This window comes from Onychostruthus taczanowskii, unplaced genomic scaffold (genome assembly GCF_017590055.1).
Source record: "Onychostruthus taczanowskii isolate IOZ18803 unplaced genomic scaffold, ASM1759005v1 scaffold25, whole genome shotgun sequence".
Taxonomy (NCBI): Eukaryota; Metazoa; Chordata; class Aves; order Passeriformes; family Passeridae; genus Onychostruthus; species Onychostruthus taczanowskii.
The window spans coordinates 1,290,441-1,298,809 of NW_024499796.1; positions in this window are offsets into that span (position 1 = coordinate 1,290,441).

An 8,369-nucleotide genomic window follows, 5' to 3' on the forward strand; every position below is an offset into this window, starting at 1 on the left:
GTCTCCTCTGTGCTCAGTGTCCCAAGGTCCTTCCCAAACTGAGGGACCAGAGCTGGGCACAGCACTCCAGGTGTGCCCTCACCAGTGCCCAGCACAGGGGCAGAATGACCTCCCTGCTCCTGCTGGCCACACCACTCCTGATCCAGCCAGGAGCCATTGGCCTTCTTGCCCACCAGGGCACACTGCTGGCTCATGTTCAGTCCTGTTGACCAGCTCCCCCAGGTCAGTTACAGATTACAGATGTTATCTGTTATTACCTTTTTACAGATGTTATCTTGCAACAGCATAAATACCTTTGTCCCATGCAGGTAAAACTAAACCTGAGGGTAATAAATGGACAGCACTGGTTTATTAGAGGCCTCATAAAAGGGAGTCCAACACAGGTGATTCACTGGAGATTCCCAGATCTTACCCTACTTCCCCATTTTCACACAGTTAATTTTCTATCTCTGGCTGCTTTTCAACATTATAATCAGACTTAGCCCAGAAAAGGCAACACTTGTACAAGTTCTGAACTGACTTTCAGCTTTTTGAGAACCTGAATAACAAGAAAACCACACTCCAAAACTCCTGGTTAATTTTTAGGAGGCCATTCCACACGTATGGTATGACACATACTGGTTTAAGCAATTCACACACATTTTTCCATGTCCAGTACAACCACACACCTTCCACCACATGGGAAAGCGTCCTTACAGAGCAATTCCCTTTCTCTCCTTTCTTTTCATATTTAAGAAGCATGTCCATGTGCAGATACAGCGTTTTAAGGTGGCCACTAAACCATTCCCCTTCCCTGGAGCTGCCATGTTCCAGCCTGTGTCAAACCTTGCCTCAACAGCCACGTGTTGATGCCAGCTCCTACTGGGATACCCTGGGATTTCCAGCTCCTGCTCTGGCATGTCAGGGTCACCTCTGAAATGCAGGCTTTGACTGAAGACCTAAGAGCTCACAAGACTGAGTTTTAGAAAAATACCTTTTCTTCCAGAGGAAAAATGGATGTGTGTTCATTTCATTTTGCAGCACCATCCATGGCTGTCCCCCGACACAAGAACCTGTTCTACCACAGCCAAGAATCAAATTCTTTTGTGCCTCCAATAGTTGTTTTGAAAAGCCTCAAGCTGTTCGTGGGCAAAATGCAAGGTAGAACTTGGGTCACAAGCAGCAAAATCCATTCCAGTGGGTTTTTAATTAAGCCCAGGACGTCAACCTCTGTTTTGGCAGATGGTTAAGGCCAAATATCCATCACCAGAGGCACCTTCCTACTCTTGATCCATGATCTTGGCAAACAGCAAGTGGATGGCACAGTGATATATAAACAGCTTCCAGGTAGTAATGCAAATACTTGTAAGGGTTCAGAGAAAAGAATTCATAGCCCCAATCCATAGAACAGAGCATTCTCCATTTGAAAATGCAACTGAACTATTGGAAGTATTATTGAAATTACTGAGTCACTGAAAATACAATCTCAGCAAGGTAGATCTCCAGTATCAAAAAGAGGAAAAGAGCAATCAACTCAATTCTCTGGAAAGGAACTTATCTTTGGATAAGTTTGCCTTGGCCTTGTGACACTCTTCTGACAGGAAGAGCCATGACTGTAGGGCATGGAAAGCCAGAACAAAAGCCATCAACAATTTTTCTGTGAGTGACAAAACACCACTCTGGGAAAGAGCTTCAAATGCTGGCTTTTTCATCATTTTCAAACCTCTGGACAGCCACAAAGCTGCTAATGCAAAGCAGGAATTATTCAGAACTAAAAAATGCTGAGTACTTACTCTTCCAGACACAGGTTTTCCATCTACCAACTCCAGCAGAGCCTTTTTCAACAGAAAGGCAACAAGTCTGAGACTGACCAAAGTTTCTCAACCCTCACATAATGCTGACAAGCACATCATTATCTCTATCAAAGGCTAATCATTAACTACTGCTCAGATTAGCTTAGGACCAGACCAAGCACTGGGATGCTCACACAGAGATCCACAGAGCAGCAAAAGCAGCTCCTGAGTCTCCCTCACGAAATCTTTGCACAAATGCAAAGAGATTTTAGAACTCTCTGATTAAGTGCATTGCAGAGATTACTTTCCAACACATTAACCAAAATACATTTCAAACATTCAAGTCTCTATCAGATAAAATTAGTGGTTTGCTTGCTTCTGGATATTGCAACAAAGCAAGCTTAGTTTATTTTAGGATTTAAGTATCTTAGTATTCACACTGAGAGAGAGCAGTTTAGATGAGATATTAGGAAGAATTGTTCCCTGGGAGGGTGGGCAGGCCCTGGCACAGGTTGCTCAGAGCAGCTGTGGCTGCCCCTGGACCCCTGAAGTTCCAAGGCCAGGCTGGACAGGGTTGGAGCATCCTGTGACAGTGGGAGGTGTCCCACGGCAGGGAGTGGAACAAGATGAGCTTTAGGGTCCCTTCCACTCCAAATCACCGTGTGACTCTATTTGCCCCACAATGAAAAAATATGATGTTTTCAAAGCTATCAGCCAGTTTTTAGGAGCATTGGGAAGTGAGAAAAAAACCCAAAACAACAAAGCCAAAAAGGAAGGCAAATAAATAATCAGTTGTGCAGAAATTCTTCAACACTGTCTGTACAAGACAAACACTGTCTGTACATCAGGGACACTGGCTCTAGGACCTCTCTGCTGGAAAGCTGGAGCCAACAACTGCAATGGGGAAAAAGAAAAGGGGACAAAGCCAGGAAAAGTGCAAGAACAGCTGTGCTGTGCCCTGCAACACAAGGGGCCTCTTGGTGGGGGCTGTGGTTTCAAGCAAGAATTACACAAAACAGGATCAACTGACAAGCAGTGCACATGATCCTGCTGTTACGATGTCCTGGAGGGTTTTACTTGAGGAATTCAGAAAACTAAGAAAAGTCAGGCTGCTGCCAAGAGGTTTTTTAAACTACAAGCAAAATAATCAAACTCAAGTGTATTAGGCTTTACCAGCTATACAGAAGGATATCCCACAGATACTGCTCTGTGCCTTTTATGAAAAGAGCACAAAAATGGCTTTACAAGTATAACCAAGCCTATAACAGGAACATGAGGGCAGCTGTGAAACTCCCAACTAACTTTGCAGCTGTTCAGGTTTCAGCCTCAAGTATCTATAACATGCTCCTCCAGCACACCTCAGCCTCACGTGACACCACCTTAAACACTAAAGTTCAGCACATCCTCTTGAGATAATGTCTTATCCCAAGTTAATGAAGGGCACCAAAGCCAGTGACGGTAACTTCATTTGTATAAAACTCACCTGGCAGTGAACCCAGAAATCATGACTCAGTCTCTTGTCAAATCTATTAGTCCAGGAGCTCAGACAAACAAGGGATCCAAGAAAACCACACTGAACACTGATTGCAATTCACTTGGGCTGTATCCCGAGGCCAGGTGTGCTCCTCAGGGAGCTTGTGCTCCCACTTCCCTCATCACTTCGATGTACAAGGGCTGATTTACCCACTGGAAATGCCCTCCCATGGAGCCACACTGGTGGCAGCACTGACTTCCCAAGGGCTGCAGGAGAGTGAACTGGGATGGCTCCACTGGGAGCACTGCCTTTGAGTCTGCTCCACATTTGTTAGTGTTTCTTCTTCCCAAGTAAAAGATGCAAGCTTGAAAATGCAGTGCAGCTGTGCCAGTGAGCTGTTTGAGCCTCTTTAGTAGAAGACCTCTTGGAACAGGGAAGGTTAACAGGGAAGCAAGAGAGTGATGGGATCCCTGGCTCCCAGTCCAGCCTCTGGCAGAGCCCAGCCAGGGTGGCACGAGCTGCTGCCGTTGTCCCAGCCAGAGTGCAGCCCCAATTAGAGACATCAAACAAGGAGCAGGCTGGGCCAGAGGGATGAGCCTCTCCCTGAGGAGGCTGGAGCTGCATCCCTTTCCAGGAGCTGCATCTCTTTCCAGGAGCTGCATCCCTTTCCAGGAGCTGCTTTTCCCAGCTCTCTGGAGCAGGCCAGCCAGTCTGCTCACACCATTAGCTCAAGATGAGCACAGCACCTCACAGGTGGCCTCAAAGCACTTCTTAATCCTACAGAGCCATGTCCAATTACATTCTCTGTAATGTGAAACAGGTCTGAAAGTGCATTTGCCAGGCACTCCTTCCCCCAACAGATGCAGTGCTTAGGCAAAAAAACCAGCCAAGACTGCCAGGGTTCCCCTTATCCTGGTTAGCCAGAAGATCAGGTAAATGTATCACAAAGCTCATATTCCAAGCTCCTGCACCTTCATCAGAGCAATGAGATCTGAATCTGTGATAACTAATGAGTAAGTGTGGGAAAAGAAGGTTTATGGAAGTGAAGTGGCTCTTCCACAGTCTCAGGAGAGCTTGGGGCACTCACTGTGAGCTCCATGCCAGAACACCTCCACTCTGTTCCCAGCTTTCTCTCAACCTCCCAGGATTCATAACAGGACATGCTAAGCAAGCAGTGACAACAGAAGAGCCTCAACCACTTAGAGCATTTGGCCTGTGCTCTAGAGCTACCATGGACTGCTCCAGTCACTTGGATAAAGTGAAAAGATTACATGCTTGTACAACTTTTTTAGCAGATGATAAATGCTGTTTACATCTGTGATACAGCAAATGTGAGATTTTTCTAAGATTATATCCACAGAGAGGATGAGAGCAGGAAGCAAAGCCATTGCTCTGGTTGCAGTCACAGTTGCTGAAGTGCCACTGGAAATCAGCTGGAGACCCTTGTAGATATGAACTGGTAGCACAGAGAAGAAAAGACAACGGGAAATTACATTAAAACCTGCAGAAATAAAAAAGGAAAACTCAAAAGGAGCCATTTCATCACAACCTCACACTTCTAGATTGGCTTCTAAACCAGGAAAACCTAATTCCAGGACCAACAAATGAAAAGCTTTAGAAAGTACAGCAAAACAGGAGTTTAATTTGTTTACAATAACTAGTCCCATTATTCTCTGCATTAGCAAATTCCAGCTTTCAGTTGGAAAATGTTAATGAAAAAACGACTGGCAGTGTTCTCCAGGACCTGATTGGGAACACTTCCAGAAAATTAGATTGAAATAAAAGGCAATGGAGTAGATTAACTAAGATTGGATTTCTCAGAGAAAAACAAGATAAACTAGATTTAGTCTTTTTCATCCTTCCCCAAGAAAAAATTGCCAAGACTCCCAGTGGTTTCCTGGCAGACTTGTGGAGAAGTTCATGCTGGCAATGTGCTTCAGCTCAACTTCCCAAAATTCTGCTGCAGGCTCCTGCTAACTTTCAGGTGACCTTCAGGCCAGAGTAGGGAAGGCAGCTCTGCCATGACAGTCGTGGCAGCTTTCTGTTGGGTCTTCACAGCAAATAGAGAAAGGACAGAGGAAAGGAGAAAACAGTTAATTTTAGTTCATAGAACAAAAGTTCTGTCTTCTGAGTCGTGGCAGCTTTCTGTTGGGTAGAGGGGTCTTCACAGCAAATAGAGAAACCACAGAGGAAAGGAGAAAACAGTTAATTTTAGTTCATAGAACAAAAGTTCTGTCTTCTCTTGGACCTAACTTCTGACTGGAAAACAAGCCAGCTGAAAGGAAACTCCTCAGGGCCCTGCTCAAAACTCACCCTGTGAACGTGGTAGATTTTGTCATTTACTTGTAATGTAAAACTGGCAAAGATTATTCTCAATGCCCTCCCTTCTTAGGCATTAACATCTTGTTCAGGGGATACAGGGTCTCACTGGTCCAAACTTTGAAGTTACATTGTGAAGGGAAAAGTGAAGTGAAAAATCCCCCCAAACCTCTTTCCAAAACAAAAAAAAACAAAAGAAAACCCCACAAACCTTGTCCTTGTAGCACTGCAAGTCAGAGTCAGTGGCGGGGATGATAGCTTTAAAATAAAAAAGCAAACATGCAAAAGTGTTTGGAAAGGTGATTTAATTCCTCCTCTCTACGGGCAGAAATTATCCTAATTCTCAGCTTAGTTAACAACCTGGCCTAGATGAGAAATCTGATAGGAAATGAAAAGCAGCCACATCTCAGTAGGAAGTGGTTGTACAAAATTCCTCCGTTCTCAACACAAAGTTGTGTGGGAGTCTGCAACTCCTGCCAGTTCTTATATATTTCTTGGTTTTTGGGGGGGAGGAGAACAAAAGAAGCAAAATCCTGCTTATTGCAACCATTTTTGTGTTTGTAGCAAAAAGCATCACTTTAATTTTTTTTTGTAAAGCAGAGCAGTACAGCTTCACCAACAAATCCTTAGTTACAAAAGCAATCTTCATTTAAACAGCAACATTCACACATTATTCCCAGTGCCCCCTTTTTAATGAAGGATGGGAAAAAAATAATGCAGAGTCCAAAGCCTGATGAAAGCCTCAGGAAACATCACACCATAAATGACAGGATTTGGGGTTATTAACTTGAACACTAACTTACCCCATAAGATCCCATATTGGTACTCATGAAAAATCCTGCAAAAGCTTTACTGACCTCAGGCTCAAGCAGAGGCAAGTTAAGATCAAACAGACTGAAAATGAACTTAATAAACACTTGTGAGGAGCGTTTCATCCACCTGGGCACAAAAAGCAGGACTAGTAAGCATTCTGGAGCTCGGAATTCAAGCACAAACAGGAAGAATTGGCCTCTGCCTGGGAACTGTGTGGAACCACAAGCCCGCTGCACACTCAACTACAGATGAGGACTATGAATAAAGTTTAAATGAAAAAAGGACAAGTGGCTAAGATGTGATGCTTGCTGAGTGTTGCAGGTTGTGCTGCTACAGCCTCTTCCCCACAATGGCATTAAAACTGGCCAGTGCTGAATCCCAGTGAAAAAAACTAGGAAATATACACAGGTATACACTGGGCTAGGAGGACTGAAGGGTCTGAAAGGGCCGCACAAGGAGCAGCTGAGGGCACTGGGATTGTTCATCCTGAAGGGGAAACTGAGGTCAGAACTCACCAGGCTTTGCAGCTCCTCCCGAGGGGCAGCTCCAAGCTCTGCTCTGTCATGAGGGAATTGCCTCAGGCTAACCCAGGGCAGCTCAGGCTGGAGCTCAGGGCAAGGTTCTTCCCCCAGAGGGTGCTGGCACTGCCCAGGCTCCCCAGGGAATGGGCACGGCCCCGAGGCTGCCAGAGCTCCAGGAGCCTTTGGACAGCGCTGCCAGGGATGCCCAGGGTGGGCTTGGTGGGGGTCTGGGCAGGGACAGGGCTGGGTGATCCTGGTGGGTCCCTCCAGCTCAGGACATTCTGTGATTCCTGCATCTAAAAAACCTAAATTGAAGTGCCACACCAGGACTTAGCCAAATGGGTCTTCACCATTTAAAAAACAAAACTACATTAACAACCAACCAGATAGAAGAAATACAGGAGCCAAAGCAACAAACTCTCTTCATCCAAGGGAGTACTTTTCCCATTGGAAGGAAGTTCATGCCCACCTGCCTTACCAAGGTTGGAACAATCTCCTCCCATCAGGAATTTACACCAGATTCTTGTGGGTTTGGTTTTTCATTTTTTTAAACAGAAATAATATTCTGACCCTTTCCAGGTTTCATTCTAAATTCATCACACATTCTGCAATATAAAAGCTGCTTAACAGACCCCTTTATCTTCTTCTCCCTTTAGAAGTGGAATCACTGATATCTCAATTATTGCAATAAACTCCTGAATTACTGCAAACTCAGCTCCACAACTAACCTGGCAGCTTCCTGCTCGGACTCAAACATCCAGTCAGTAACTGACAGTACAAGCTTCCAACCAGCGCCAGCAAATACCCAAAGCCAGGAAATATCAACCCTGATTGCCATTCTGACCTCCTGCACATTGTTCTTCTGCATTTCGACATCATTTGGATCTAAGGTGAAATTAAAGCCAGCCTGTCTCACAAAGCACACAGAGATACCAGCTCTCCAAGAGGAGGAAAACACAGGAAAACCACAACACACTACAAAAACCTCATTAAACAAACCGACAAAAAGGTGTATTTCTCAAGGTACGAGGTGAACGTGGGAAGCTGCTTCAGAGGGGCTGCTCCGACCCAAGGGATGTTAAGAACACAGCGCATGGCTGGTGCCCTTGGGTATCCCAGCGACAGCGACAGCAGCGCCCGGGTGTCCCCAGCCCTCCCGCCCGAGCCCCACGGACCCTCAGGGCCGCCAGCGCAGCCATGCGGGCCCTGGGGCTCAGCCCGGAGCCCCGGCGGGTCACGGCCCCCTCACGGCAAGGGCAGCCCGGGGCCGCCTGTCACCTTAGCACCGCAGGGCCGAGCCGGGCGCCTCCCCCGGAGCCAGGGAGCGCTGCCTGCACCCACACCGAGCTGGCCCCGCACCTCCACCCTCACGTCCCAGGGCTGCCCATCCCCTCGGGCCCCCGGCGGCCCGGCCCGAGGTCCCGCGGCCCGGCCTGAGGGGAGGGGGGGCGGCCATGGGGCCCCTCAGGC